The 7,643-nt window shown below is 43.0% G+C and overlaps 1 pseudogene; it reads left to right on the forward strand.

Annotated features, from left to right (window-relative positions):
* The first annotated feature begins 4,821 nt into the window (after positions 1–4,821).
* Positions 4,822–5,326, forward strand: LOC127684999 (60S ribosomal protein L24-like; annotated as a pseudogene).
* The last annotated feature ends 2,317 nt before the right edge of the window (positions 5,327–7,643 follow it).

Here is a 7,643-nt window from a genome sequence, read left to right on the forward strand (position 1 = left end):
CCATTTCCCTGGAGCTGGGGTTACGGGTGGTTGTAAGCTGCCCATCCACCGTGGGCGCTGGGAAACCGCCCTTTGAGCACTCTTAGCCACCAAGCCATCTTTCCAGTTCGCATCTTCGTTTGTGACTGCATAATCACATGCACCTGCATCCAAGGGCAAAATTACATGAGACTGATGTTTACATCAGCCCAAATCTGTGAACTTCCCTCTGTCCATCACCCACAAGACACGGCCTAGGCTCCCCTTATGTTCCGCTATTTTATTGTCCCGATATAAGGATGCTTGTGGATGCAAAGCATTCCACTGCTTCGGGTGCTTCTCTTTGTATAATAAGTTTTCCAGTTCTTCCCTGCAAGGCCCTGGCATTTTCCCCCCAGCCAGTCAAACCTCCGTGAGGCTGAGATGCCACCAGCAGTGCGGGAGATTGCCTGCTTCTGAGGTTCAAGGGTGAGCAATCAGAATTTCAGATTCGCTTTTAATTTGACAAGTGGCAATTTTAATTAGTATTTCTCATTTTATAAAGGAAGCTGAGCATCCTGCAATAGCATTCAGGGCCATTTGCTTGTCTCCCTCTGTGAATCACGTTAATATCATTTCCTTGCCCGTCCCTCACCCTTTGATTCGATTAATAGTTTAACATTCTCTGTGAGGGATAGAATGTACTCCAGGCCCATCTGTGTCTGCTACATGGATAACGCTGAGTTCATCGCTGTTGCCGGGCAGCTATGACACCACTTTGACTTGTCTATTCGTTAAGTGATGGAAGGCCAATCTTTCTAATTTGTAACATTTATAAATATGTCGTCAACAAACTGTGTGCGTGAGCACGCGTGAGCACGCACACGATTGTTTGCTTCTTTGGGATAAACCCTAGGAACACAATATTGGGCCTGTGATCTGTGTGTTTTCTACTTTGTAAAGCTTGAAAGTTCACTGTTGCACATCCAGGTAACGGGCCTGCTACATTTTCTTTTTAACGCAAGTACAGATGCATTAGAGCTAAACTTCTGGCATAAGCTAAAAGCCCCATCTCCATCTTGAGCACATTTTGGGACTGCAGATTGGCCCCAGTCCCAAAGCAGGAGAGAACTGCCATGTAGCTGGGGATAGGGCCTGAATTCCAGCCGCCATGGGGGGACCTGACACTCCCTTCCCTCTTTTAAGTTGAACAAAGTTCACATTGCAGAAAACCAACTTCCGAACACTTCTGGGGACCCCTAAGCTGTGAACACTAACGGGGGGGGGGGATACGCGGCTTTGGGACCCTCCAGCCGGACGCCACCTCAGTCGGATCCCTGTTAGTCACTGAGTTGTTCTTATTGTTTATGCTGCTACCCAGCCTTTCCATCCACAACAAAAGGCAAAAATAAAAAATTCCCATCGGATCCTCCATCCCTATCAACTCTGAAAATGTGAACTTGGGTACCAGGGGGGTTACGCCCTCCAGTTTCTCTGAAGAAAGGGGACCTAACTGCTCTTAGGAATGCAGGGCAGCCCTAGTGGCGAAGGCCACAGTTCTTACCCCAAAGCACTTCAGGCAGCTGCTCATGAGGCATGAAGACAGGGCTTGGTGCCTACAGAGGACTGGCCTTAAGCTAGGATACAATGGTACTGTCCAGCTGTGAGCCCAGGATCCCCCTGGCATAGCTGCAGATGAAGCCGGAACCCGGTTCAGCACGGATGTACCATCACAGCAAGAGCGGGCACACCTTATGAAGTCACTGGCATGGGCAGACTTCAGGAAATGGGCTAAAGTTCTCTTCAAACCCTCAAGGGCCTAGTCAAGCTCCTGTCTCCTCAGTGCTTCTTACAAGGTCATGCAAGATTGACCACAAAGCCAGAGATGTCAAATTTGGGGTAAAAAACTAGAAAAAAAGAGGGCACGGAATGGACCCTGGCAAGGCAGAGGTGTCGTCCACCTGACCTGTTAATGTCCTGGTTGGACACTGAGGGTACTGAGCTCTTAGCTTAGTGTGATGGTCCTTATTTGTCTCGGGCTTGGTTGACACTAGGGTCGTATGAAGTTGGGAGACAAAGGTGGGGCATTGTTCACCTCGAACATTTGAAATTTTAAAATGTTTCCACTTTCAAAATAAGCGTCCCATCACACAAGTAACAAGAGTTCATTAGTAAGCAGCAAAGCCTCAAGCTTTCTGCAAGATGAAAGCAGTCTTCGAGGATACAGGTCTCCATGCGCCATCTGCCGGGCGACTGGTAGAAGGCACCGCATACGAGTTTTCTGAATCTCAGAGGCATCCTTGGCAGTGGCGGCTAGAGGGAACCATAGTCCCCTGTCTCCCAAAGTGAAGGCAAAGTTGTTGGGTTGTTTATCTAATAGGCCAAATTTCAGAAATAGATGCAAATACTCGTCCATTAAAAAGAGCTATATGATTGTTATATAATTTGCTAGAAATTGCACACCTTACTGTTAACTCAGTGGGTACAAGCCAGGCGTAGTGACACATGACTTCAATTCCAGCTTTCCAGAGAGAAAGAGAGGCAGGTGGATATCTGAGAGGTGAAAAGCAGCCTGTTAAATATAGCAAATGTCAGGCCATCCAGGGCTACACAGTGAGACCCTGTCTCAAAGTAAATAAAATCAGCTTAGTCACACCATGCCCACTTTTAAAAGTTTAGTTTCTGTCATCTTTTTGCAGCATACTCTTGTCTTCTACCATCACCACCGTCAGTTTCAGCTTTGAAGTCTTTATCTTACCATACAATGCATATATGCATTCTTATCCAAAACAGTTTCCTTTTCTTCAGTCTTCTTTTACCAGAACCATATATATATATATACTATATATATATATATATATATATATATACTATATATATATATATATATATATATATATATATATATATATACTATATATATATATATATATATATATATATATATCTCATACCTATAACATCTTCCTTCCTTCCTTTCTTTCTTTCATTTCTGCCAAGAATTTCTATCATTAATGTTGGCAAATAATTCAGAAACATTTTAATAAGATAATTTAAAAATAAAAACCCAGGATGCTGTACCTAAAACTCGGAAACTGTATATGAAATGTTAAATATATAACAGTTATGAACAGAAACACAAACTTCATTAACAGTCTTGCATCTTCTTAGCCAATTTAATTATTTGCTAAAGATATAAGTCATTATAGCAGGCATTTAAAGATTTTTTTTTTTGTTCAACCAGATATGTCAAGTCCCAGCACTTGAGGGGCAGAGACAGGTGGATCTCTGTGAGTTTGGGATCAGGCTGATCTACCTAGTGAGTTTCAGGACAGCCAGAGCTGTAGTGATATCCTGTGAAAAATAATAAAAAATAAAAATAAATAAAATTGACACAGTGGGCTCTCTTTGCAGCTCAGGCTATCCAGGCTATACTGAAACCAGATCTGTAGACCAGGCTGGCCTCAAACTCAGAGATCCACCTGCCTCCTCCCAAGTATAGGAACTAAAAGGGATTAGCTGTGAGTCTGAATTATGAGACATCAAAGCAGGAAAATTTTTGGCATTTTTTACATTATTCCTTTTGAACCACCTGTTCACTGGTATGTTAATTATTTAACAAGTATTTTGCCTAAACTATTTTATATTTCTTTAGACCCAAAATCAGAGATGAATGACTGTCCCATGTATATTATTAACACATTAAGATAATCTGTAAACCTTAAGATGTCTTTGCAAGCCTTCAAGTGTTTTTTAAAATGATTTTTTAAGAGATGGTACTGGCAAAAAAAATCCTTAAAATAACTAAAGTGCATGTATCTTCATATATGTCACACACGTACAAAACATATGTAAAGCACGGAGGTAAGTCATCAGTTTAGTCCTTGGAATGAAGATAGCATTTCCTGTTATCCCACAGGAAAAAATTGCACGCTGGGATGGAAGTAAAATTAATTCTTAAAATTAACTGATATCCTCGGGGAGCGAGGGTCATTTTGTAGAACCAGGATTGAGACATGGGTTAAGAAGACAACATCTTGTCCAGAACTGTGCAATTCTGCATGGGCTTAAAAAATATTTCAATTAAAAATTTATGTTAATGTTCCTGAAGAAAATGCCAAGACTGTTAGCCCCCTGCCTGCAAATGCTCACCCTGATTGGCTGTGCCCTCTCTGCCCCTCTCTGTCCGTCACCTTTGGCCAGCCTGCTGCCCTAACTGGCCTACAGGCCTGTAGCCAGGCTCAGCCTGCAGGAGCGGTTGGAGCTGGGACTCTTTCCCTTCAAATTTTAGTTTTACTATGGATAAAAAAGGAAGTCGTATCAGTTTAATGACTTTAGTTTACAAGAACACATATACAAAGCCAGCTTGGTGCACATGCAGGCAGTACACATATATGTAATCATAGACAAGGTAGATTTTGGATGTCGAGACTTTGAACGTTACTGTGTATGGGGGTTTACAGTTCCTGTCATTCACACTGAGAAAAGGGAGTGACTCCAAGATCTTTAGCAAACATTTATACATATCATTTTACATGTCATCCAGCCTCAATCAAAACCTTACATTTAGCAGTGTTATATATTTTGTAAAATATTTTGAAACAGAAATCATATGATTTTTATGTTATCTATGAGTATTACACAAATAGATAAAATTGTAATTAGTATTATATTTGCTACAACTAACATGTATTTACTTAGAACTTGTTTGGCAGGAAATTTCTGTCAAAATCTATGTCTATTACATTACATATTGTAACTTAATGAACTCTTTATCTTATGACTCTAACGAATGTTTTTTAAACAAGGAATTAGCATTTTTAAAATTTTATGAGCTCTTTGCCATCTTTCTCCCCCGGCAGGCCGACATCTATCACCATGAAGGTCGAGCTGTGCAGTTCCAGTGAGTATAAGATCTCCCTGGGGTACGGGCAGCGGCGCTATGCCAGCACCGACAGGACGGTTTTCCAGTTTCTTAATGCAAAATGTGAGTCTGCATTCCTTTCCTTTTAAAAGGAATCCGGCAGATAAACTGGACTGTCCTCTACACAAGAAAGGACAAGACGAAAACACAAGAAAGGACAGTCGGAAGAAATTCAAAGGAAAGAACCCGCCATGCTGTCAAATTCCAGCGAGCCATCACTGGTGCATCTCTGGCTGATATGATGGGTGAGAGGAATCAGAAACCAGAAGTTAGGAATGCTCGGCGAGACCAGGCTGTAAGGGCTGCCGCGGAGGCCAAAAAGGCTGAGCATGCATCAGAGAAGACAGCCATGGCCGCTGCTGAGGCCCCCACAAGGCAGCACCGAAACAAAAGATCGGGAAGCCTGCGAGGCTCTCTGCGCCCAGAGTTGGTGGAAAACACTAGTCTGATAGATCAGAGTTTGAAACAAAGAAATACTTAATAAGATCAAGATCTCATTTTAATGGGCTTTAGAAGTTCAGAGTACTCGTATTCGGAAGGCAGTAGGCATCAGACGGTTTACTCACATTTATTTTACTTTATCCTTTTTTAAAGATTTATTTATTATTACATGTAAGTACTCAGTAGCTGTCTTCAGACACACCAGAAGAGGGCATCAGATCACTTTACGGACGGTTGTGAGGCACCATGTGGTTACTGGGATTTGAACTCAGGACCTTCGTAAGAACAGTCAGTGCTCTTAACCGCTGAGCCGTCTCTCCAGCCCCTTTACTGACATTTATAAATCTGCACGCGAGTATTTTCAGTGGTCGTGCCATGAAAAAAATAATACTTTCAGCACGCAATGAGAATGAATGAAAAAAAAATACTGAAGTGGCCACAGTTCGCTACATTTTTTACATGAAAATAATTACTGTGGACATACAGGATACAATTGCAGAAAATTGAAGGGCGCCTACATAAAGGGTAGAGGGTTTCTCTTCCCGTCTCTTGAAGGTCTGGGAAAGGCTCAGCGCCAAGAAAGACCGAAGAATGCAGAAAGCTAGCTGTCGAGTGTAACAGGTGGAGAGACAGACAGAAAGTGGAGATGCTGGTGTGGTTAGTTCTCACGTGCTGCTTGCGGGCAGTTGCCCTTTAGTCTCCTGGTCACCTGTTTTGTTTTGTTTTTTAGAGACAGGCTTCTCTGTGTAGCCCTGGCTGTCCTGGAACTCGCTCTGTAGACCAGGCTGGCCTCGAACTCAGAAATCCGCCTGCCTCTGCCTCCCAAGTGCTGAAATTAAAGGCATGCATCATCACTGCCTGGCTCTACCTGTTTATTTTTAATTAAAAGCCCACACCCTGTCTCAAAAAACCAAGAAAAAAAAGTCCATACCATCTATCTAAAATCTGCTTCTTGTCAGCAGTGTGTAGTTGGATGTTTGTTCTTGTTTTTAGTTCATTTATCTGTTTTTTTTTTTTGTTTTTTAAAAAATTATTTTAACAAGGATGAATACTTTGCCCGAGTGCGTGTACGTATGTGTTCCATATGTGTGCCTGGTGCCCAAGGAGGTCAGAAGAGGACATCAGATCCCCTGGGGCTGGAGTTACAGGCAGTTGTGAGCCACTATGTGGTGCTAAGAATCCAACTCAAGTTCTGTGGAAGCGCATCCAGTACTCTTAACCACTGAGCCAATTCCTTAGTTCCTCAAACCCCGATTTTAAAAATACATCTGGAGTCAGTGAGACAATTCAGCAGGTGAAAACCACGTAAGCCTGACCACCAGCTAAAACACATCTAAAAGTGTTAGGGGCCTGTGGCTCCTAAAACGTCTTCTGACCTTCACGTGTGTGCTGTGAAGGTCGCGCACACACAATAATAACACTTTATATCTAATACTTGTAATCCCAGCACCAGGGATATGGAGGCAGGAAGATCAAGAGTACAAAGCCATCCCTGGCCACATTGTGTTTTCGTGGTCAGCCTGGGTTTCCTGGGTCTGGCTTAAAAAGCAAGTAACTTCTGTTTCTGCTTAGGAGCATAGTGGGATCTTAGCTCCCTCTGTCGTCTGTGTGCAGTACTGCATGCTTTCTGGTGCCTGCTCTATACCAGTTACCTCACAAAGACCCCTTTTGCAAACTGCATGGTTTTGAGTCTGCATCTCTTTAAGGATGCACTTGGGACTTCCTGATCCATCTTGCTCATGTCGCACCTGTTTTTATATTCAAACCCCTCAGGTTAGCTTTCCGGTCTGAATCCCCCCATCGGCTTAGTGTTTCATTCGGAAATAGCTCTGTAGGTTTTCAAGATAGGAAGAGGGCAGGTTTTCTACCCCCGACAGTTCTCTGGCATGGTCTTTGACTTCTGAGCTGTGGTCCATCTAGTCAAGGTGATGAAGCACCTGCCTTCACCAGGTGCCCTCTGCACCGTCCTCTCAGACAGAGATCCTTTTCCCACCCCCACAGCGTCTTGCAGTTTATAGCATCTGCCTTGGTCTTTGCTGGACCATGTTTTCAGATAAGTTTTATCTATCCACATTCCACTTTCTGTAAGTTCCTCATTTTCCTGTGGCTCATCTTCTGTTCTAGTTGATAGCGACAACTTTTTCCTGATTGTAGGTGTCAGTGTTCTTCTATTGCTGTGAAGAGATACCATGACCATGGCAAATCTGATAAAGGAAAACATTTAATTGGGGCTGGCTTACAATTTCAGAAGTTTTGTCCATTGTCATCATGACAGGAAACGTGGTGGCATGCAGGCAGCCGCGGTGCTGGAGGAACTGAG

The sequence above is a fragment of the Apodemus sylvaticus genome, chromosome 5, assembly GCF_947179515.1.
Source record: "Apodemus sylvaticus chromosome 5, mApoSyl1.1, whole genome shotgun sequence".
In the NCBI taxonomy this organism is placed as follows: Eukaryota; Metazoa; Chordata; class Mammalia; order Rodentia; family Muridae; genus Apodemus; species Apodemus sylvaticus.